We start from the raw sequence: 25,595 nt of genomic DNA, 5'->3' as shown, positions 1-25,595 counted from the left end.
TTTTTAGTTTTTACCTGAAGTCCTCTTTCTGTTCCAAGATCCCATCCAAGATGCCACAGTACATTTAGTATCCCCTTGACTGTGGTAATTTCTCAGACTTTCCGATGACCTTAACAGTTTTGAGGAGTACTAGTTAGGTATTTTGCAGAATTTCCTTCAATTGGAATTTGTCTAATGTTTTTCTCATGACTAGAATGGGGTTATAGGCTTTTGGAAGGAAGACTACAGAGGTAAAATGCCATTTGAAACACATCATATCAAAGGTACATACTATCTTCAACTTGGGGAAGCTGATTGAAAAAATAAGTTTTTAAGTACATAGTGTCAACATGACTTATCACTATTATTGTTAACCTTGGTCACCTGGTCAAGTAGTGTTTGTCAGATTTCTCCACTATAAACTTATTTTTCCTGTTCGTATTTCACTCTTTGTAAGGAAATCATTATGTACAGCCCATGCTAAAGGAGTGAGGAATTAGGCTCCACCTCCTTGATGGTGAAGTATGTACATAAATTATTTGGAATTCTTCTGCACAGTTGATTTGCCTATTCTCACACATTTATTTATTTAAGTCTAGAAACAATGATATTTATTTTATACTTTGGTTATAATCCAATACTGCTTTATTCTGTTGTTCAAATCATTCTGGCTTTAGCCACTGAGAGGTCTTTCAGTTGGCTCCTGTGTCCCTTTGATGTACCCTCATCCATGTGGGCTTTTATTGAACACTTCTTAACTTGATGGCACTACAAGATGCTACAGGTTATATGTATATTTCCTGCCCCAGTTACTACTATGATCAACCAATTCTCCAAGGATCTCTGGTTCCTTTTATTGAAGAATGGTATTACAAAACAAGATCTGAGTGCTAGACGTGCTCATTGCTACTGGATGTCATTACTTCTAGGCCTTCTCAGCTGACAGACGAAGAAAATGTATGTGTATACTAGCCCACGTATGTATACACATATCTATGAATATTTCCATATGTAACCATCTGTATCATTACTAAGCTAAACATGAGTTCATACTGATGTCCCCAATGCTAATACAATACCACATGGATCATTCTAACCTTCTCTCTTGCTTGCCTGTAACTTCCTGTTGCCATCCACTATCCATTTACTTGATCATCCATTCCAATTTGTGACTATAGTGGTTTCAGGCTTGTTATTCACACCTCTGTGGGGACAACTTTATCAAATATAGTAGATGCTTATCTATGGTTCCTTTTGTCTTTAGTCTTACAAACTCATTTCCAAAGTTACTTAGGTTGGGCCTTTTTCCCCCACATCCTTCAGTTGTTTCATACATATAATTAGATTCTTTTGTCAAATTCTGTATCCCATCCTGAGATCAATCCCCTGATGACTTCTTAGATTATTTTTTAACTTTTGCATACATTAAGATTTACTCTTTGGGCTGTAAAGTTCTGTGAAGTTTTGAAAAATGCATAGTGTTATGTGTCCACCATTACAGTATCATACAGAATGTTTCATCACCCTAAAAATCTCCTGTGTCCCACCTACTCAACCTTCCCTCCTCCTCCACATACCTCTGACAACCACTGATCATCTGTGTACCATCTCTACAGTTTTGCCTTTTCCAAAATGTTGCATAAATAGGTAGTGAAGTGTACAGACTTTCCAACTGACTTCTTTCACTTGGCAATATATAGTTTAGATTTAGCCATGTCTTGGTAAAGCTTGATAGATCATTCCTATTTTATCACTGAATAGAATTCTTTTATATGGATGGACCACAGTTTGTTTATTCGTTCACCTATTAAGTGACATCTTGGTTGCTTCTAATTTTGGTGATTATGAGTAAGGCTGCTATAAACATTTGTGTGCAGATTTTTGTGTAATCATAAGTTTCAAATCAGTTGGGTAAATACAAAGGAGTGTGATTGCTGGATCATATGGTAAAACTATGTTTAACTTTGTAAGAACTGCCAAACTGTCTTCCAAAGTGGCTAACCATTTTTGCAATCTCACCAGCAGTGAATGAGGGTTCCTGTTCCTATGCTTTCTTGCCAGCAATTGGTATTGTCAGTTTTTGAATTTCAGCCTTTCTAATGAGTGCCTAGTGATATTTCATTTTTGTCTTAATGTTTATTTCACTAATGACAACCTTGCCCACCTTTGAGTGGTTATAAACTATGAATTTTTAAACAATAGTTTTAGTTTTACTAATTCTCTTTGTTGGAATTGAGGGAACAATGCTTTTAAAGTGTTAGGCTTTATTTATATTGGAAACAGATTTAAAATTCAGGCTACTACCTTTTTATAAATGTGTTGATTTGTGCTTCTGTACTAATTAGCTACAACATAGGCAAAGGAAGCATCTACTAAAGTGAATGCCAAGTCACCAGTGGCAGAGAGTGAATCACAAGAACCTCATGTGATTGTTGTGCACAAAGTAGAGGGAGTTTTGTTGGTAAGCAAGATGCCTATAAGATGATTGTTTTTCTGGATGTATCCAGGACTTCATTTTATCTTTTTTATTCTTCCCTCTCTCATTACCATCACCACACACACACACCTTTCTGTCCTCACCACCTAAAGATGGAAACAACAGTAAGGAGGACTAAAATGTAATCAGAATATATATGCAGCATGACTTCTTCTTGCTTTAGGAACAGATAACCAGAGTGACTTTCTTTTTCTTTTTCCAATGTGACTAGCAGATAAATGATTTCTTTCATTTATCTGAAAGTTGTATCTGATTTTGATGGCCTTTTTTAAAATTTTACTTTAAGTTCCTGAATACATGTATAGAACATGCAGGTTTGTTACATAGGTATATGTGTGCCATGGTGGTTTGCTGCACCTATTGACTCGTCCTCTAAGTCCCCTCCACTTGCTCCCCACCCCCGAACAAGCCCTGACATGTGTCGTTCCCCTCCCTGTGTCCATGTGTTCTCATTGTTCAACTCCCACTTATGAGTGAGAACATGAGGTGTTTGCTTTTCTGTTCCTGGGTTAGTTTGCTGAGGATGATGGCTTCCAGCTTCATCCAAGTCCCTTCAAAGGACATTATATCATTCCTTTTTATGGCTGCGTAGTATTCCATGGTATATATGTGCCATGTTTTCTTTATCTAGTCTATCATTGATAGGCATTTGGGTTGGTTCCATGACTTTGCTATTGTAAATAGTGCTGCAATAAACATATATGTGCATATGTCTTTATAATAGAATGATTTATTTAGGTGATTTATTTATAGTAGAATGATTTATCCCTTTGGGTATATGCCCAGTAATGAGATTGTTGGGTCAAATGGTATTTTTGGTTCTAGATCCTTGAGGAACTACCATGCTGTCTTCCACAATGGTTGAACTAATTTACATTTCCACCAACAGTGTAAAAGCATTCCTATTTCTCCACAGCTTCGCCAGCATCCGTTGTTTCTTGACTTTTTAATAATTGCCATTCTGACTGGCATGAGATCATATCTCATTGTGGTTTTAATTTGCATTTCTCTAATTATCAGTGATGTTGAGCTTTTTTTCATATGTTTGTTGGCTATGTAAATGTCTTCTTTTGAGAAATGTCTCTTCATGTCATTTGCCCACTTTTTGATGGGGTTGTTTGTTTTTTTCTTGCAAATTTCAGTTCCTTATAAATTCTAGATATTAGACCTTTGTCAGATGGGTAGATTGCAAAAGTTTTCTCCATTCTGTAGGTTGCCTGTTCACTCTGATGATAGTTTGTTTTGCTGTGCAGAAGCTCTTTAGTTTAATTAGATCCCATTTGTCAATTCTGGCTTTTGTTGCAATTGCTTTTGGTGTTTTTGTCATGAAGTATTTGCCCATGCCTGTGTCCTGAATGTTATTGCATAGGTTTTCTTCTAGGGTTTTTATTACGTTGGGTTTTACATGTAAGTCCTTAATCCATCTTGAGTTAATTTTTGTATATGGTGTAAGGAAGGGGTCTAGTTTCAGATTTCCACATGTGATTAGACAGAACTCTCAACACCATGCATTAAATAGGGAGTCATTTTCCCATTGCTTGTTTTTGTCAGGTTTGTTGACAATCAGATGGTTGTAGATGTGTGGTGCTACTTTGGAGGTCTCTGTTCTGTTCCATTGGTCTATATGTCTGTTTTGGTACCACTACCATGCTGTTTTGGTTACTGTAGCCTTGTAGTATAGTTTTTAGTCAGGTAATGTGATGCCTCCAGCTTTGTTCTTTTTACGTAGGATTGTTTCGGCTGTACAGAGTTGTCTTTGATTCCACATGAAATTTAAAGTAGTTTTTTCTAATTCTGTGAAGAACGTCAATGGTAGTTTGATGGGAATAACATTGAATCTATAAATTACTTTGGGCAATATGGCCATTTTCATGATATTTATTCTTCCTATCCTTGAGGATGAAATGTTTTTCCATTTATGTCCTCCCTTATTTCCTTGAGCAGTGGTTTGTAGTTCTTCTTGAAGAGGTCCTTTAAATCCCTTGTTAGCTCTTTTCCTAGGTATTTCATTCTCTTTGTAGTGATTGTGAATGGCAGTTCACTCATGATTTGGCTCTCTGCTTGTCTATTTTTGGTGTAAAGGAATGCTTGTGATTTTTGCACATTGATTTTGTATTCTGAGACTTTGCTGAAGTTGCTTATCAGTTTAAGGAGTCTGGAGGCTGAGACAATGGGGTTTTCTAAATATAAAATCATGTTGTCTGCAAACAGAGACAATCTGACTTCCTCTCTTCTTATTTGAATATCCTTATTTCTTTCTCTTGCCTGATTGCCCTGGCCAGAACTTCCAATACTGTGTTGAATAGGAGTGGTAAGAGATGGCATCCTTGTCTTGTGCTGGTTTTCAAAGGGAATGCATCCAGCTTTTGCCCATTCAACATGATATTGGCTGTGGGTTTGTCATAAATAGCTCTTATATTTTGAGATACGTTCCATCAATACTTAGTTTATTGAGAGTTTTTAACATGAAGGGATGTTGAATTTTATCAAAGGCCTTTTCTGCATCTATTTAGATAATCATGTGGTTTTTGTCTTTGGTTCTGTTTATGTGATGGATTACATTTATTGATTTGCGTATGTTGAACCAGCTTTGCATTCCAGGAATGAAGCAAACTTGATCTTGGTGGATAAGTTTTTTGATGTGCTGCTGGATTCAGTTTGCCAGTGTTTTATTGAGGATTTTTGCATCGATATTCAGCAGGAATATTGGCCTGAAGTTTTCTGTTTTTGTTGTGTCTCTTCCCAGTTTTGGTATCAAGATGATGCTGGCTTCATAAAATGAGTTAGGGAGGAGTTCCTCCTTTTCAATTTGGAATAGTTTCAGAAGGATGGTACCAGCTCCTCTTCGTACCTCTGGTAGAATTTGGCTGTGAATCCATCTGGTCCTGGGCTTTTTTTGGCTTGGTAGGCTATTAATTACTGCCTCAATTTTAGGACTTATTATTGATCTATTCAGGGATTCAACTTCTTCCTGGTTAAGTCTTGGGAGGGCATATGTCTCCAGGAATTTATCCATTTCTTCTAGATTTTCTGGTTTATTTGTATAGAGATTTTTATATTATTCTCTGATAGTAGTTTGTATTTCTTTGGGGTCACTGGTGATATTCCCATTATTATTTTTTATTGTGTCTACTTAATTCTCTCTTTTCTTCTTTATTAGTCTAGCTCGTGGTCTATTTTGTTAATTTTTTCCAAAACCCAGCTCCTGAATTCATTGATTTTTTTTTTTTTTGGAGGGTTTTTTGTGTATCTATCCTCTTCAGTTCTGCTCTGATCTTAGTTATTTCTTGTCTTCTGCTGGCTTTCGGATTAGTTTGCTCTTGCCTCTCTAGCTCTTTTAATTGTGATGTTAGGATGTCGATTTGAGATCTCTCTAGCTTTCTGATGTTGGCATTTAGTGCTATAAATTTACCTCTTAACACTGCTTTAGCTGTGCCCCAGAGATTCTGGTACATTGTCTCTTTGTTCTCATTGGTTTCAAAGAACTTCTTGATTTCTGCTTTAATTTCATTATTTACTGAGGAGTCATTCAGGAGCAGGTTGTTCAATTCCATATAATAGTGTGGTTTTGAGTGAGTTTCTTAATCTTGAGTTCTAATTTGATTGCATTGTGGTCTGAGAGACTGTTTGTTATGAGGTCAGTTCTTTTGCATTTGCTGAGGAGTGTTTTACTTCCAATCATGTGGTCTATTTTAGAGTAAGTGCCGTGTGGCACTGAGAAGAATGTATATTTTGTTGATTTGGGGTGAAGAATTCTGTAGATGTCTATTAGGTCCACTTGTTCTAGAGCTGAGTTCAAGTCTTGAATATTCTTGTTATTTTTTTGTCTCACTGATCTGTCCAATATTGACAGTGGGGTGTTAAAGTCTCCCACTATTATTGTGTGGGAGTCTAAGTCTCTTTGTAGGTCTCTAGGAACTTGTTTTATGAATCTGGGTACTCCTGTATTGGGTGCATATATATTTAGAATAGTTAGCTATTGTTGCATTGTTGCCCTTACCATTATGTAATGCCTTCTTTGTCTTTTTTGATCTTTGTTTTTTTAAAGTCTGTTTTGTCAGAGACTAGGATTGCAACCCCTGCTTTTTTTGCTTTCCATTTGCTTGGAAAATTTTCCTCCATCCCTTTGTTTTGAGCCTATGTGTGTCTTTGCACATAAGATGGGTCTCCCGAATACAGCACACCAATGGGTCTTGACACTTTATCCAATTTGCCAGTCTGTGTCTTTTAATTGGGCCATTTAGCCCATTTACATTTAAGGTTAGTATTGTTATGTGTGGATTTGATCCTGTCATCATTATGCTATCTGGCTATTTTGCACACTAGTTGATGCAGTTTCTTCATAGTGTCATTGGTCTTTATATTTTGGTGTGTTTTTGCAGTGGCTGGTACTGGTTTTTCCTTTCCATATTTCATGCTTCTTTCAGGAGCTCTTGCAAGGCAGTCAGGTGATAACAAAATCCCTCAGCATTTGCTTGTCTGGAAAGGATTTTATTTCTCCTTTGCTTATGAAGCTTAATTTGGCTGGATATGAAATTCTGGATTGAAAATTCTTTTCTAAAAATGTTGAATATTGGCCACAAATCTCTTCTGGCTTGTAGAGTTTCTGCTGAGAGGTCCACTGTTAGTCTGATGGGCTTCCCTTTGTAGGTAACCTAGCCTTTCTCTGTGGCTGCCCTTAACTCTTCTTCCTTCACTTCAACCTTGGAGAATCTGATGCTTATGTGTCTTGGGGTTGATCTTCTCATGGAGTATCTTAGTGGTGCCCTCTGTATTTCCTGAATTTGCATGTTGGCCTGTCTTGCTGGGTTGGGGACGTTCTCCTGGATATTATCCTGAAGTGTGTTTTCCAGCTTTTTGATTGCCTTTTAACACTAATTTAGGTCCTTCCTCTCTGAGTATACCTGGTGCTACCATGTTGCCCCATCTCTCCCCAAGCTGCAAACTTGTCTTTCTCCCTTTGTTTCTGATTCCATCTTATCCATCTATATGCCATTACTTCAGGTCACACTAGGTAAAAAAATAATAGTAGTCATTGTCTAAATCAATTTTATTTTAAATATTAGTGGGGAAGAATACAACTAACATTAACTGAGCATCTACAATGCATCAAGAACTTTTATACATGTTCTCATTTAATTCTCACAACAATCCCATGGGTGATTGTTATTCCTGTTGTACAGATGCCATTAATTTAGAGGCAAGTGGCATGCTTTAACCCTTTTGTACATACTATTCCCTCTGTCTAGGATACCCCTTCAGTTCCATCTTTATCTAGCAAACTACCAATCCTTCAAAAGCCACTTCAGATGTCATCTCCCTAGCTGGTGGTCTTTTTTTTTTTTTTTTTTTATACTTTAAGTTCTAGGGTACATGTGCATGACGTTTATATCATGTATAACTCCCCAGTGCAATCCCTCCTCCTCCCCCCTCCTTAACACTGCCCATGTCGATTCTGAAAAGACTCTCCAAGTAATTCTGATACTGGCCACTGGAGTCATCATATGAAACAATACTGTGTAGAGAGCAAGAGCCACATCTTACTGATACCTGTATTCCTGTTGCATTGCAGAGTCTATTTTGCATTCCACAGTAGTGTCTCGGTCAGTGTTTATTGAAGGAATTATTTAGGTTTATGGAAATGCAGGTGTTATGTTGTATATTACTGTGGGTGGGTAGATTTTGAAAAATTTAAATAAATTTATTCAGATAAATGCTCCGTCTCTGGGGAGCAGAAGAAGCGAAAGGTGGTGATAACTATGAATGAACCCCATATAAACACAGAGGCAACAATTTTTAGAAAGAAGATAATGCTTATCATATTTTTATTCTTTTTGGAAACAAACTACTTTTCTCATAAAGCAAACTAAAAAAAGTAAAATTTGATAAAGTCTGTTTGGCTGGTACAAATACATAGCACATAATTGTAAACCAGGGATATTTCCTTGGGAAATGGATTGCCATCAGAAAAAAAGACTGCATGAAATGTTTAACATTTATTAAAGCGGCATAGGTTAAAGTGTTAAATAGCTGAAAATCACTGAAGTAGGAACTCATAGAAAAGTTTGGGTAGCCTACTATCCTTTATGAAAAGCAGGATCTTTGTTGATTCAAAATACTTTGTTTGCCTTGGGCTCTATGGTGTTGAACATTGCTAAAAATAAATGCGCCACCAACTTACACTTGGAAATTTCTTCATTCTATAAAAGTTTACATTGTGTTGTAACAGAATTTGACCTTTATTGGCAAGAAATAATGTAAAACATTTCTAATCAATTCTCAAGCGTGATATGGCAGCACTTTGCACACAACTAGGTACCAGCTGATAAGAGATGAGATCTCTGATTAGTATTTCAGCAGTTACCATTAGTACAACTAAAAATGAAAATTGTAACTGGCAAGTGCTCAAGCATTTTAGTACTAACATAATTATTTGTTGCTTAGAACTTGGGTCTGCATGGTGCAAGTTCAATGTCAATTTAAGACCCCAGCAAGATACTATACAGCTGACTTCATTTGCCAAAGAAATTTGAAAACTTTTTTAAAGCTATTAAAAGCATTCTTGCTGTTTTTTGGCAGTGCTAGGTAGAACTTGGCTCATCATGGAGCTGGGGTAATCAGAGAGTGAGCAAATGATTATTTAGGTCCTTAGGCAAACATACAAGCTTTGAAGCCAGGGTATTTCTAATTGCATGCCTAGTGCCTGATTGACATGATTCTGAGGTTAGACAACTACCCCGAGAAGCTACTCCTAGTTGCCGATTGTTTACCAGTGACCCTCCACTCCTACACATAGAATTGTGTTTCACCTACTGACAGTGGTCTGCCAAAGTCCAGAATGAATCTTCCTGGAGTGTAGATTCTGCTCAGGGTTAACAGAAAACACTTCATTCTATGTGTGTGTGTGTGTGTGTGTGTGTGTGTGTGTGTGTGTGTGACGTATAATGCAAAATTCTTCTAAAATGGGAGACTTCAAAGAAATGTTAAGACTTAAGCCTGTCCCTTCCACTCCTGCCATGGGGAGACGGCATTGGAAGTGTGGAGAAACTTAAGTTTCTCTAAGTTTCTCTAAGTTGCTCTAAGGTACGGCCACTTTTCTGGAATGCTCTTCTCTCTCACCTCTGCCCAGAAGTATCCTGCTTATTTTTCAAAAGTCATTGTCCCCATCTTCTCTACCCCAAGCAGAGTTAACACTTCTCTATGGCTCTATAGACTTTCCTTTATGAACCTCATGTGGCATTCATCCCATTGGTGTGATTACCTGTTTGTCTTCTCACTAGGTAGATGGTGAGCCTCAGAAGAACAAGGTCTACAGGTTCTTATATCCTCAGTGCCTTGCACCATATTTGACCAGAGCAAGTAACTAGCAGTGAATAGTGAATAGGTAGATGGATAAATGGATGATAGGACAGGAAAATGTCCATCGATGTATCCACCCACATGAATAAGATTCTGAGCTCCTCTCCTAATATTCTAGTTTAGGCCTCTGAATATAGAAATGGGTGTTCACTGGGCTGTTTTCAACTTGCATATCAGTTATACCCTTACTTTTAATGGGGAAATATCAATGTAATTCATTCTACTATAAGGCGCAGGAAGAAAAATCATATGATCATATCAATTAATGCAAACAAAGTATTTAACAAAATCCAATACCAATTCACGATTTAAAAAAAAGAAACCCTAACCAACTAGGAGTAGAGGGGAACATCCACAAATTGATAAAGGACATCTACAAAAGTTCTACAGGTAACATCATACTTTATGGTAAAAGACTAAGTGCTTTTCTTCTAAAATCAGGAACAAGATTAGGATGTCTGCTCTCATCATTTCTAGTCAGCATTGTGCTAGAGGTTCTAGCCAGTGAAATAAGGAAGTAATAAATAAGAGGCAACCAATTTGGAAAGGAAATAAAACTGTCTTTATATACAGACGACATGATTAGCTTTGTAAAAAGTTGTAAGAAATCCACAAAACAACTACCAGAACTGGTAAGTGAATACAGCAAGTTCACAGGATTCAGGGTCATTATTAAAAATCAATTCTATTCCTATATACTAGGAATGAACAATCAGAAATTGGAAATATTAAGAATGATATTCTTAATAGCATCAAAAATATGAAATATTAAGATGTCAGTTTTCCCAAAATTGATCTATAGATTCAATGCAATTTAACATTTTTATAGGAACTGATAAGCTGATCTGAAAATTTATGTGGAAAGTCGGAGTACCTAGAATATCCTAAACAACTTTGAAAAAAAGAACAAAGTTGGAGGACCTATGCTACCTGATTTCAAGGGTTATTAGAAAGCTACAGTAATCAAGGCATAGTGTTTTTAATATAGACAGTAGATCTAGTTGCAGAACAGTGAGCCAAGAAATAAACCCACACATATATGGTCAAATGATCTGCAACAAAAGTGTGAAGCAATTCAATGGAAAAATTATATTAAAAGACAAAATACAGCGTGGAAGAAAATAATTGCAAATCACATATCTGATAAGGAACTGTTATCAAGAATATATAATGATCTTTTACAAATTCAATAATAAAAAACACACAACTCAATGTTTTTAAATGGAGGAGAGAGAGTCAGGCACAATGGTAGATATCTGTAATCCCAATTACTTGGGAGGCTGAGGTGACAGGATCACTTGAGCCCAGTTTGAAACCAGCCTGGGCAACATAGCCAGATCTTGTCTCTAAAAACAAACAAACAAAAAAATTTAAATGGGTGAAGTATTTGAAAAGACACTTCACTAAAGAAGATATATGAAAAGATCCTCAACATCATTAGCCATCAGAGAAATGCAAATTAAAGCCATAATGAAAGACTACTACATACCTATTAGAATGATTAAACTTAAAAAGACTGACCATACCAAGTTTTGATGAGGATATGAGAGCCTGAAACTCTCATACACTGCTGGTGGAAATGTAAAATGTAAAATCCACTTTAGGAAATAGTTTGGCAGTTTCTTATAACATGTACTTACCACATAGTATATGTTACCCAACAGTTCTACTCCAAGGTATTTCCTGAGAGAAATAAAAGCGTATGTCCACACAAAGACTTGCACACCAATGTCCGTAACAGTTTTATTTGTAGTAACTAAAAACTGGAAACAAATCATTTTGTCCCTCAACAGATAATGGATAAACAAACTCTGTTACATCCATGCAACAGAATACTACTTATCAATGAAAAGGAATGAACTGATACGTATTATAACATGATAGAATCTCAAAATAATTATGCTGAGAGAAAGAAGCCAGACAAAGTATATTGTGTGATGCTATTTATATAAAATTCTAGAAAATGAAAACTGATCTATAGTGATAAAAAGCAGATCAGTCATTACTTGGAAATGCAGAGCGCATCAGAGACTGGGCTGAGTGGGAAGGGATTACAAAGGAGCATAAGGAAACTTTTGGGGGTGATGGATATCTTTGTTATTTTGATTGTGACGATGGTTTCACAGGTGTACATATATGTACATACATATGTAAAAACTTAAAAATTATACACTTAAATATGTACAGTTTGTTATATGTCTATAAAACCATAAAAATGATCTCTGTGGCTGAAAATGAAGCTGGTTATAACTTAATCCAGAGTTTGTGTCAAGTACCAGTGGGTTATAAGAGAAAGGATATACAAGGCTTTGAGGCTGGGGTTAAGGGAAAGAGGCAGGTTAAATAATAGAGACAGGGGCTATTCTTTAGTTGGCTTCTTGCCAGAACTCTTTTTCAGGTAAAGGTTCTGAGAGACTGATTTAAATTTAGTAATGGCAAAAGAAGATTTCTGTTTCAAGGTTACTAATTGGTTTTTAAATTGCCATATGATTATGTTTATATCTTATGAGTATTACATGCACATAGTTTTTAAATATATGAACTAAGTACCTAAAAGTTTATAATGCAGGCAATGTTTCACTGTTCCAACCCTCCTAATCCTAATCTCTGAGATTACCTTTCACTCTATTAACTGTTTCTGTTTAGTTCCTCTATTGACTGCTTCCCTATATACTGCTATTTCTTAATTCATCTATTTTAGGCTTTATTAACTTTATAATTTAATAAATGAGGCTATAACTCACTTATACTATCTCTTGTCCCAATTTAGTTATCATGCTTTTTAGTTCCTCTTTTTTTTTGAGGAATATACTTAGACCTTTATTTCTTGTTTCATAAACTATGGACAGTATCTCTTAGTTCTCTGTAAAAATTAAGAGTTTGTAAAAAGAGGCCATAAGTTCCCTTTATCTCTCTCCCCTACCTACCGATTCTAGTCATTTGTACTTTTAGTTTTTACGTTGCCAAGAGTGGTAATGTTTATGTTTTGCTCTACATTTATAATTAGCTATCTCTTATAATTAAATATCCTGTGCTTTTGTATATTGGTTATTTCCAGAAGTTGAAAATCAATATACAGTGTTTATACTATTGTTAATTATTTAAAATTTTTCTCTCTTCTGTCAAGTGTTGATAGTATTACGTTTCTTAATTTGTAAAACTTATTTTTTTCTGAATTTTCCAATTACCTTTATTTTTTCTTGCATTGTCTGCTACATTCATAAGTTTCTCCAATTTCTTAAAGATGGATAGGCCTGGCGTGGTGGCTCACGCCTATAATCCCAGTACTTTAAGAGGCCGAGGTGGGCAGATCACGAGGTCAGGAGTTTGCGACCAGCCTGGCCAACATGGTGAAACACCATCTCTACTAAAAATACAAAAAATTAGCTGGGCATGATGGCGCCTGTAATCCCAGATACTCAGGAGGCTGAGGCAAGAGAATCGCTTGAACCCGGGAGGTGGAGGTTGCAGTGAGCCGAGATCGTACCACTGTACTCCAGCCCAGGTGACAGTACAAGACTCCATCTAAAAAAAAAAAAAAAAAAGGATAAAATTGTGAATCCTTTTCCTGTCTTTTTCTTGATGCCTCTCTCTTGGAGCCCTCCTTCCTTCCATTCAGACTAAATGTTCCTTAGGCCTACTGTACAGCTGGGACTTATTTTTATTAGTCTTTGCGATCTTAAAATGTCATTCTTTTGTTATCAGACTCAATTGATAGTTGATTAGGACAAAATTATAGGTTCGAAATAATATTCTGTCAGAATTTTGAAGGCATTTCTCCATTGTTCTCTCTAAGAGCCAGCATTGCTGATCAGATGATCAAACCATTCCAGTTCTTGTTCCCGTAACTATTAATGTTTTTCCTCTCTGGGAGCTTTTAGGATCTTTTCTATATCTTTGCTGTTCTGAAATTTCATAATGTGTGTAGGGGTGAGCAAACTGGTTAGTACCCCAGATATAAGGCCTGCAACTTAATAAGCCTCACCTATGTAAATAGAGCCATTATACTGGGGGACCTCTAAATTCCAGATAGTAGAGATCTTTGTTTTAGAACATGAATGCCCACATTAGTTACCTCAATTAGACAATTTATTCAATCTCTTTAGAGAATAACCTTCTGATTTTTTTCTTTGCGTTGGGAATCAATGCCTGAATACTAGCAGTTCTATATGCAGTGGAGGAAAATGATTAATATACAGATTTTCAATGAATTTATCATATTCATTGTCACCCTCTGCCTTACTTGGCATTTCCAATTTTCACACTTTTCTGTGATCCTACAAGCTGTAAGCCCCTTCTGTCATTTTATCTGCCAATCTTTATCAGCCAGCATCCTATTCAATTTCTGTCTATCAGAAATGTATTGGGATCTCTTTTCCACTGACTCCCTCTACTATTGTCTTCATTATATCTTTTTTATTGTTTAATGTCATTTTTAAAATTTTTTTATTTTTAATTTTTGTGAGTGCGTAGTAGGTATATATTTATGGGGTACACGAGATACTTTGATGCAGGCACACAATGCGTAACAATCACATCAAGGTAAATGCAGTAACCATCACTTCAAGCACTTATCCTTTCTTTGTATTGCAAACAATCCAGTTATACTCTTAGTTTTTTTAATGTATAATATTTTAAAACGTACAATATTAAAATGTACAATAAATGATTGTTGACTATAGTCACCTTGTTTTGCTATCAAATACGAGATCTTATTCATTCTAACTATATTTTGTACCCTTTAATAATCCCCACTCCCCCACCCATTACTACCCTTCCCAGCTTCTGATAACCATCATTCTACTCTACATCCCCATGAGTTCAATTGTCTTAATTGTTTAGCTCCCACAAATATGTGAGAATATATGAAGTTTGTCTTTCTCTGTCTGGCATCTTTCACTTAACATAATGACCTCCATTTCCCTCCATGTTGTTGCAAATGACAGTATCTCATTCTTTTTATGGATAAATAGTACTGCATTGTGTATGTGTACCATATCTTCTTTATCCATTCATCTGTTGATAGAAACTTAGATTGCTTCCAAATCTTGGCTATTGTGAATAGTGCCATAATAATCATGAGAGTGCAGATATCTCTTTTGATATACTGATGTCCTTTCTTTTGGGTATTTACCTAGTTGATGTCCTTTCTTTTGGGTATATACCTAGCAGTAGGATTGCGGGATCATATGGTAGTTCTATTTTAGTTTATTGAGGAACCTCCAAACTGTTCTCCACAGTGATTATAATAATTTACATTCCCACCAACAGTGTACAAGGGTTCCCTGTTCTCCACATCCTCATAAGCATTTGTTATTGCCCGTCTTTTTTTTAATAAGAAAACATTTTTAAAGCCTTTATTTACAAAAGCTTTAAAAACAAATAATACCCTCTGTTTTGCAAATAATATTTGTTTAAAAAGGACCACCCAGTTACAGCACCGTAATATCATGAATAAAGAATGTACAAGGGAGACAAATCAATGTGACTAGCATTTGGAGATTTGCTAATATTATTGATTGAAGTATAGGTAATACACATTCTAACTTTTAGTCCATCATTTCAGGGTAGAGTTAATGGTTACCGAAAAGTCTTCCTACATCCTACACATGCTCTGGTCTGGTCACATGTTCTGCATGGTGAAATATTTCACAGTCTCTTTTGTCAATATATGTAAAATAGATTGCAAAGATATACACAAAAAAAAAACAAGCGTTACACTCCTCAGGTAATTTTATTAGCTCTCTCTATATATTCTCAAGCATCAAAATGTTATACTTGATTGAAGATTTGTTTCAGAAAATATTTTATCCTTTATTATGTACTTATATATATATATATACATACATATATATGGATTTTGTTGTTTTGTACCACATCTCTTCATTACTTACCTTTGTAGCAACTATGAAAGCACAATTTTTAACTTCTAATTTAATTTGGTACAACATATACCTAAAGACTTGTTATCTTTGGATTTTTAAAAAACCAATTTGTATAACCAACAAATCAAGAGCATCGTAAGTATGGCTACAAAATGAAAAAAAAAAAAAAAACAAGGGTAAACAGTGATGGAATAAAAATAAACAGATCAAGGGAAGTGTGCTATCATAAAGTAACTGTAGCTTCAACATCTTGAGTACCAGTTTCCTGGCAGATACTAAATATCCAATCACAAGGGATTTTTCCTGAAGGATGTAAGACTGGTTTGAAAATTCTTCAGTCACAGAGCAGCCTACACATGCCAATTAGAAACTGACAGACACTAGATGTGCTTGGAAGATTAAACACTATGTACAGAAACAGCAGTTACTAAGCTCCTCAGTAGTTTCTTGTCTTTTTTTTTTTTTTTTTTTTTTTTAGTTTCACCAAATTGACAGTTTGCACAATGAATGTGCTATATTCTGTGGGTCAAAACCGAGTAAATGCTGTGTAAAGTTGGCAGATGGTCATTTTTCCAGCTAAGATCAAGTAAAAACAAAATTTCAGATAAAACAGAGGTTTCGAGTCAGAATCACTCTCCAAAGTACAAAATTGATGGTCCACAATCTCAAATAGCTAAAACTCCTGCAGAATGGAAGGGAGAGACATGAAACAGAGAAATAAATTACAGTCAGTGCTAGTTAATTTAGGAAAAGGGAAAAATAAACCAAACTCCCAAGTAGGTAAAGTTTATCAAAATATTCAGTGATGTAGCTTTCTCCACTCTCTGTCGCACACGCTTGCTAACAAGTATATTAAATTAAGGCCAAATTTAACCTGAATGTGTTTTTTGTTTGTTTGTTTGTTTGTTTTTTGATCTGATATAGGAATGACCATACTTAGTACTGAAAGGCAGACAATAAATGGGCCATGAAGGGTGGGGGGAAGGTACTGTCTATTTTTCAAGGGATTCAACCAGTGATAAAACCTATATACAAGCATGTGTGTAGCTCGAAATAAAATAAAAATAAAAGGACTATTTCACGTCATGACTGCTTGTTGGCTTCCTCTTCACATGCATTCCCTGTGCCATTCTGTACATAGGATGATGAATCAGAACCAAGGCCATACATACAAATGACCACAATATTTATCATCATCAATATGACCTTCAAAGAACATTTCTCTCATTTTGAAAAAGGCCATTCCTGTGAGCAATGAGTTAGATCCTGCCTGATGTTGTGGTCCTATCTATTCCAGTTTTAACTGTTCTGCCACCTCCTGTAATCCATCTTTGAGATTTTTGCAGCTCTTCATGAGGTACTTCACATCATAAATGACAGGTAAAAACAATCGAAGGATCTCAAAGAAGTCAAGTTCTTCAGGCAAGTTAGAGTTGGTCAGGATTTTGATTAAATAGCCAAAGTTGTAACTGCTATGAAATGACAACCATTTGACCCCTTCACAGAGGACCACTCCTGAAGTCATAAGAAGTTCTGCAAAGTACTGGGTCTCAATTCCTTCCTCATCATGTTTTTTAAACTGGATACCATGTGTTGTTAGTAGCTCTATGGAGTCCTGGGCATACATGTCCTCCGTCAAATTAAATTTAAAATTAAACTGCCAAGTTGAAGTTCCTGGAGGGTATTCTCCTTGCTCATTCATAAATGTCAGTCCTAGCCGAATTATCTTTAGCAAGTCTACATTACACCGCAATAGTTGGTATTGATAGTCGGCATTGCTCCTGAATTCTCCAATGGGTCTTGCAACCACACCTGGAAACTCAGTGTCCATAGCAATGTAATTATATTTTTGGATAACTTGACGAATTTTCTTCATCTCTTCATCCACATTGCAAGCCCAAACTTCACAAATTCTTTGGCTATAATCCACAGTTGCTGCTGGCATAGTGAGGGCACAAGGGAGTACAGATGCCAAGCATCAAAATGTTATACTTGATTGAAGATTCGTTTCAGAAAATATTTTATCCTTTATTTATGTACTTGTGTCGCTGAGCTCACGCTCCTCCTCTTCCCCTCACCATAGAGACAGCACCCAGCGGCAGTGGCAGTGGCGGGTACCCCATAGACACCTCTCGCCCAGCAAGGGGGAAAGGTGAGCAGGAGCTGCGCCGCACCATGCTGTGCCATCGCTTTTCACACCGTCCGTCTTTTGAATAAAAGTTAAAATGGATAAAGGCCATTTTCACTGGGGTGAGATGATATCTCATTGTAGTTTCAATTTGCATTTCTCTGATGATCGATGATGTTGAGTACCTTTTAATATGCTTCTTTGCCATTTGTATGTCTTCTTTTGAGAAATGTCTATTCAGATCTTTTGCTCATTTTAAAATCAAATTATTAGATTTTTTTTCCTATAGAGTGGTTTGAGCTCCTTATATATTCTGGTTATTAATCTCTGTCAGATGAGAACTTTGCAAATATTTTCTCCCATTCTGTGGGTTATCTCTTAATTTTGTGGATTGTTTCCTTTGCTATGTAGAAACTTTTTAATTTGATATGCTCCCATTTGTCCATTTTTGCTTTGGTTGCCTGTGCTTGTGGGATATGAAATTTTTGCCCAGTCCAATTTCCTGGAGTTCCCTCAAATTTTTTCTATTAGTGTCATAGTTTGAGGTCCTAGATTTAAGTCTTTAATCCATTTTAATTTTATCTTTGTGTACAGTGAGAGATAGGGGTCTAGTTTCATTCTTTTGCAAATGGATATCCAGTTTTCCCAGCACCATTTACTGAAGAGATTGTGTTTTCCAAATGTATGTTCCTGGAACCTTTGTCAAACATGAGTTCACTGTAGATGTATGGATTTATTCCAGGGTTCTGTATTCTGTTCCATTAGTCTATGTGTCTCTTTTAATGCCAGTACCATGCTGTTTGGGTTGCTGTAGCTCTGTATTACAATTTGAAATCAGGTTATGTAATTCCTCCAGTTTTGTTCTTTTTGCTCAGGATAGCTTTGGCTATTCTGGGTCTTTTGTGGTTCCATATACATTTTAGAATTTTTTTTATTTCCATGAAGAATGTCATTGATATTTTGATAGGGATTGCATTGAATCAGTAGATAGCTTGAGGTACTATGAATATTTAACAATATTGATTTTTCTAATCCATGAACATGGAATATCTTTTCCACTTTTTGTGTGTCCTCTTCAATTTCTTACATCAACTATTTTATAGTTTTCATTGCAGAGATCTTTCACTTCTTTAGTTAAGTTTATTCCTAGGTATTTTATTTTATTTGTGGCTATTGTAAATGGGATTACTTTCTTAATTTCTTTTTCAGATTGTTTGCTGTTGAAATATAGAAATGCTATGTTGATTTTTTTTATCCTGCAACGTTACTGAACTTGTTTATCAGTTCTAATCATTTTTTTGGTGGAGTCTTTAGTTTTTTCCATATATAAGATCATTTCATCTGCAAATAAAGATAATTCAACTTTATCCTTTCCAATTTGGATGCCCTTTATATCTTTCTCTCATCCAATTGCTCTAGCCAGGACTTCCAGTACTGTCTTGAATAACAGTGGTGAAAGTGGGCATCTTTGTCTTATTCCAGATCTTGGAGGAAAGGCTTTCAGTTTTTCCCTATTGAGTATGATACTAACTGTGGGTCTGTTATATGTGACTTTTATTGTATTGAGGTATGTTCCTTCTAAACCCAGTTTGTTGAGGGTTTTTATGATGAACAGATGTTGAATTTTATCAAACTCTTTTTTCAGGATCAGTTGAAATGATCATATCATTTTTGTTCTTCATTCTGTTGATATGATGTATCACATTGACTGACTTGCATATATTGAACCATCCTTGCATTCCTGGGATAAATGCCACCTGGTCACAGTGAGTGATCTTTTCAATGTGTTGTTGAATTCAGTTTGCTAGTATTTTGTTGAGGGTTTTTGTATCAATGTTTATCAGGGATATTGGCTTGTAGTTTTCTTTTTTTTTTTTGATGTTTTTGTCTGGTTTTGGTATCAGGGTAATACTGGCCTTATAGAATGAGTTTGGAAGTACCCCTTATTCTCTGTTTTTTGGAATAGTTTGAGTAGGATTGATATTAGTTCTTTTTTAAATGTTTGATAAAATTCAGCAGTGAAGCAATTGGGTCCCAGGCTTTTCTTTGCTGGGAGATGTTTTATTACAACTTAAATCTCATTATTTGCTATTAGTCTGTTCAGGTGATGGATTTCATCATGGTTCAATCTTGGTAAGTTGTATGCGTCTAGGAATTTACCCATTTCTTCTAGATTTTTCAATATATTGGCATACAGTTGCTCATAATAGCCTATAATGATCTTTTGTATTTCTTCAGTGTCAGTTATAATGTCTCCTTTTTCATCTCTAATTTTATTACTTTAGGTTTTCTCTCTTTTTGTAGTTAGTTGGGCTAAAGGTTTGTTGATTTTGTTTTGTTTATCTTTTGATAAAAAACTTTTCATTTTATTGATCTTTTGTATTTTTATTTCAAATTTCTACTCTGGCCATTATTATTCTTTTCTTCTACTAATTTTGAGTTTGCTTTGCTTTGCATTTCTGGTTCTTTTTTAACTTTTGTGAGTACATAATAGGTGTATATATTTGTGAGTTACATGAGGTTTTTTGATACAGGCATGCAGTACATAATAATCACATCATGGTAAATGGGGTATCCATTTCCTCAAACATTTATCCTTTATGTTACAAACAATACCATTATGCTATTTTAGTTAGTTTTCAATGTACAATTAAATGCAATTCTAGTTCTTTAAGATACACCATTAGGTTGTTCATTTGAAATTTTTCTAGTTTTTTATTGTAGGTGCTTATTGTTATAAACTTTCCTCTTAGTACTGCTTTCACTGTATTCCATAGGTTTTTGTATGTTGTATTTCCATTTTCATTTGCTTCAAGAAATTTTTTAATTTCCTTCTTAATTTCTTCATTGGCCCACTGGTCATTCAGGAGTATATTGTTTAATTTCCATATGTTTGTATAGTTTCCAAAATTCCTCGTTATTGGTTTCTAGTTTTATTCCATTGTGGTCAGGGAAGATACTTGATATTATTTCAAGTTTTTGAAAATTTTAAGACTTCTCTTGTGGCCTAACATATGGTCTGTCCTTGAGAATGATCCATGTGCTGAGAAGAAGAGTATGTACTTTGCAACCATTGGATGAAATGTTCTGTGAATATCTATTAGGTCCATTTGATCTATAGTGCAGATTAAGTCTGATGTTTCTTTGTTGATTTTCTGTCTGGATGATCTATCCAATGCTGAAAGAGAAGTGTTGAAGTCTCCAGCTATTACTGTCTTGGGGTCCATCTCTCTCTTTAGCTCTAATAATATTTGTTTTATATATCTGGGTCCTCCAGAGTTGGGTGCATATATATATTTAAAATTGTTATATCCTCTTGTTGAATTGACCCCTTTATCATTATATAATGACCTTCTTTGTCGCTTCTTATAGCTTTTGTCTTGAAATATATTTTGTCTGCTGTAAGTATAGCTATTCCTGCTAATTTTTTGTTTCCATTGGCATGGAATCTTTTTCCATCCCTTTATTTTCAGTCTATGTGTGTCTTTATACATGAAGTGTGTTTCTTGTAAGCAACAGATTATTGGGTCTTGATTTTTTTATCTACTCAGCCACTCTATGTTTTTTTTATGTTATTATTGATAAATAAAGACTTACTCCTGCCATTTTATTACTTGTTTTATATTTTTGTGGTCTTCTCTTCCTTCTTTCCTTTCTTCCTGTCGTCCTTCTAGTGAAGGTGATTTTCTCTGATGGTATGATTTAATTTCTTGATTTTGATTTTTTGTGTATCTGTTGTATTTTTTTACTTAAGATTACCATTACGCTTGCAAATAATATCTTATAACCGTTTATTTTAAACTGATGACAACAATGATTACATATACAAACAAACAAGCAAAGAGAAAACTAATAGAAACTCTACACTTTAACTTCATCCCCCCACTTTAAAACCTTCTTTTCTATTTATATCTTATTTTATTGTCTATGTCTTGAAAAGTTGTTGTAGTTATTATTTTTTATTGGTTCTTCATTTAGTCTTTATACTTAGGATAAGAGTCATTCGCACACCAGAGTTACAATGTTATAATATTCTGTGTTTTCCTGTGTACCTACTATTACCGGTGAGTTTCGTATGTGCAGGTGGTTATTTATTACTTATTAATGTTCTTTTCTTTCTGATCAAAGTACTCCCTTTAGCATTTTTTGTAGGACAGGCCTGGTGTTGAAATCCCTCACTTTTGTTTGTCTGGGAAAGTCTTTATTTCTCCTTCACGTTTGAAGGAGATCTTCACTGAATATAGTATTCTAGGGTAAAAGGTGTTTTTTTTTTTCCCTTCAGCACTTTAAATATGTCATGCCACTCTCTTCTAGCCTGTAGGGTTTCCACTGAGAAGTCTGTTGCCAGATGTATAGAGCTCCACTGTTATGTTATTCGGTTTTTTTCTCTTGCTGCTTTCAGGATCCTTTCTTTATCCTTCACCTTTGGGAGTTTGATAATTAAATGCTATGAGGTAGTCTTTTTTTGGGTTAAATATGCTTGGTATTCTATAGCCTTCTTATATTGAATATGGATATCTTTCTCCAGGTTTGGGACATTCTCTGTTATCCCTTTGAAGAAAGTTTCTACCCTGATCTCTCTCTATCTCTTCTTTAAGGCAAATAACTCTTGTATTTGCCCTTTTGAGGCTATTTTCTAGATCCTGTAGGCATGCTTCATTTTTTGTATTCTTTTTTCTTTTGTCTCCTCTGACTGTGTATTTTCAAATAGCCTGTCTTCAGGCTTACTAATTTTTGCTTCTGCTTGATCAATTCTGCTAGTAAGAGACTCTGATGCATTCTTCAGTATGCCAATTGCATTTTTCAGCTCCAGAATTTCTTCTTTATTGTTTTTGTTTCAATCTCTTGTTAAATTTATCTGATAGGATTCTGAATTTCTTCTCTGTGTTAGCTTGGATTTCATTGAGCTTCCTCAAAACAGCTGTGTTGAATTCTCTAAGAAGTCATATATCTCTTTTTCTCCAGGATTGGTCACCAATGCCTTATTTAGTTCATTGGTAAGGTCTTGATGCTTGTGGATATTCATCAATGTCTGGGCATTGAACAGTTAGGTATTGACTAGTCTCCGCAGTCTAGGTTTATTTGTACCCATCCTTCTTGGGAGAGTTTTCCAGGTATTTGAAGGGACTTGAGTGTTGTGATCTAAGTCTTTGGTCACTGCAGCTTTAGGGCCACCCCAAGCCCAATAATGCTGTGGCTCTTGCAGACTCATAGAGGTACCACCTAGATGGTCATGGGTAAGATCTGGGAGAATTCCCTAAATCACCATACAGAGACTCTTGCTCTCTTCCCTTACTTTCCCCCAAACAGAGTCTCTGTCTCTATGCTGAGCTGTCTGAGGCTAGGAGAGGGGTGACACAAGCACCACTGTGGCCACCACCTGGACTGTGCTGGGTCAGACCCAAAGCCAGGATAGCACTGAGTCTCACCCCAGGCTGTGGTGACCGCTGCCTGGCTACTGCCTGTGTTCACTCAAGGCCCAAGGGCTCTACAATCAGCAGGTGGCAAATCTAGCCAAGCTTATGATATTCCCTTCAGGGTGGCAAGTCTCCCTGGCCCCAGACAGGTCCAACGATGCCATCCAGGAGCCAGGACATGGACTCAGGAAGCATAGGAACCTACTTGGTACTCTATTCTACTGTGGCTGAGCTGACACCCAAAGTGCAAGACAAAGTCCTTCACACTCTTCCTTCCCCTTTCCTCAAGCAGAAGAGTCTCTCCCTGTGGCTACCACTGCCTCAGGCCCGTGGCGAGTACTGCCTGGCTATTGCCAGTGTTCACTCAAGGCCCAAGAGTCTTTAGTCAGCTTGTGGTGAATGCTGCCAGGCCTGGGACTCTTCCTTCAGGGCAGTGGGCTCCCCTCTGGCCCAGGACAGGTCCAGAAATGCCATCCAAGAGCCAAGGCCTAGAATTTGGGACCCCAAGAGCCCACTTGGTGCTCTACCCCACTGTGGCTGAGCTAGGACCTAAGCTGTAAAACAAAGTCCCTTTTACTCTTCCCTCTCCTTTTGTCAAGCAAGAGGATTTTCTCATAGCCACCACAGTTGGGAATGTACTGGGCCACACCTGAAGCCAGCACAGCTGAATCTCACACAAGGCCTGTGGTGAGTACTGCCTGGCTACCACTGCTGGTTTTTCAGGGGCCAAAGTCTCTTCAGTCAGCAGGTGATGGATTCTGTCAGGACTGGATCCTTCCCTTCATTGCAGCAGGTTCCCTTCTGACCCAGGTGTGTCATCCAGGAGCCAGGGCCTGGAACGGGAGCCTTTAACATATGATGCCTGGTACCCTATTCTACTGTGTCTGAGCTGGCATCCAACTTTCAAGACAAAGTCCTCTTTATTCTCCCCTCGTCTCTCCTCAAGAAGAGGAGAGGAATCTCTCCTGGAGTTCTGAGCTGCACTGCTTTTGGTTGAGGGAGGGGTGATGCAAGCACTCCGTTGGCCACCCCAGCTGATATATCACTAGATTGCATGCGTTCCAAGCCACTGTCTCCAAACCCAGCACAGCACTAGGACTTGCCAAGGAATTGTCCTTGCAGCCTAGACTGCCTTTCAAGTTTATTTAGAACCCCAAAGCACTTTAGCCTGCAGTGTTAGGGCTTGCCAGAACTTGGGTTCCAACCACTGGAATGGACAATTCTCCTCTGGCTAGCACTGGTCTAATGTTCCTTCGGTGGTTGCCAGCTGAGCTCTGCCCCAGGTTGCTTTCCACTGTGACAGGGCAGCACTGAGTTTCAATGCAAAGTCACAGTCACTGTGCTCTCCCTCCCCAAAGTGCAGATTCTCTCTGTGCTTCATGGCCACTGTCGGGGGATGGGTGAGAGGTAGCATAGGTGACTTAAGACTGTCTTTCCTACCCTTTTCAGTGCCTCTTTCCTTAATATGATGTTAAAACTAGGTACCATGATCACTCATCTGATTTTTGGTTCTTATTTAGATGCTTTTTTGTATGGATATTTGTTCAATTTGGTGTTTCTGCAAAGGGGGGTGATCACTGAAGGCTTTCATTTGGCCATCTTGCCCCACCTCCTCCACCTCTGTTTGTTTAATGTCTTTTTTTTTTTTTTTTTTTTTTGAGGCAGAGTCTCGCTCTGTTGCCCGGACTGGAGTGCAGTGGCCGGATCTCAGCTCACTGCAAGCTCCGCCTCCCGGGTTTACGCCATTCTCCTGCCTCAGCCTCCCGAGTAGCTGGGACTACAGGCGCCCGCCATCTCGCCTGGCTAGTTTTTGTATTTTTTTTAGTAGAGACGGGGTTTCACCGTGTTAGCCAGGATGGTCTCGATCTCCTGACCTCGTATGGGATCTTGGGAGAGAGAGGGGCTAAAACTGTTTGGTTAGTCAGTTACCTTGATGCAGATGACTATATACTTGTTAAATTTTAAAGTTTATGGAGTTTCTGTGGATTTTTTGGAAAATATTTGTAATTAGGAGCAATCAGGTATGAACTGGACAAACCTACATTGTTTATCCATTTATAGAAATCAGAGGATTCATTAGAGTTAAAGCTCTGTGAAAGAGATTAGTACAAAGCATTGAAATCTAATTCTCCATTGCTCCATGGAAAGATATCTTTAGTCCCTAATACTAACAATCAAACAATGAATATGCATAATTGACTCTAATGAATAGGGTATTTTGCTGTACTTCATTTCATTTGTTTATATTTTATCCTAATTTCTTTTTGAGTGGGTTGCTCCATTGAGATACTATAAAAAATATTCATGTGACAACACTTAACATACTTTCT

At 36.7% G+C, this 25,595-nt stretch overlaps 1 protein-coding gene and 1 pseudogene across 1 annotated transcript in view; one reads left to right on the top strand and one right to left on the bottom strand.

Moving 5' to 3' along the window:
* Positions 1–25,595, top strand: part of EDA (ectodysplasin A) — a 455,546-nt gene that overhangs the window by 322,294 nt on the left and 107,657 nt on the right.
* On the bottom strand, positions 16,661–17,918 carry LOC117077595 (annotated as a pseudogene).

Source organism: Trachypithecus francoisi, unplaced genomic scaffold (assembly GCF_009764315.1).
Source record: "Trachypithecus francoisi isolate TF-2019V2 unplaced genomic scaffold, Tfra_2.0 Lachesis_group6, whole genome shotgun sequence".
NCBI lineage: Eukaryota > Metazoa > Chordata > Mammalia > Primates > Cercopithecidae > Trachypithecus > Trachypithecus francoisi.
This window is presented reverse-complemented; position numbering and strand designations above follow the sequence as displayed.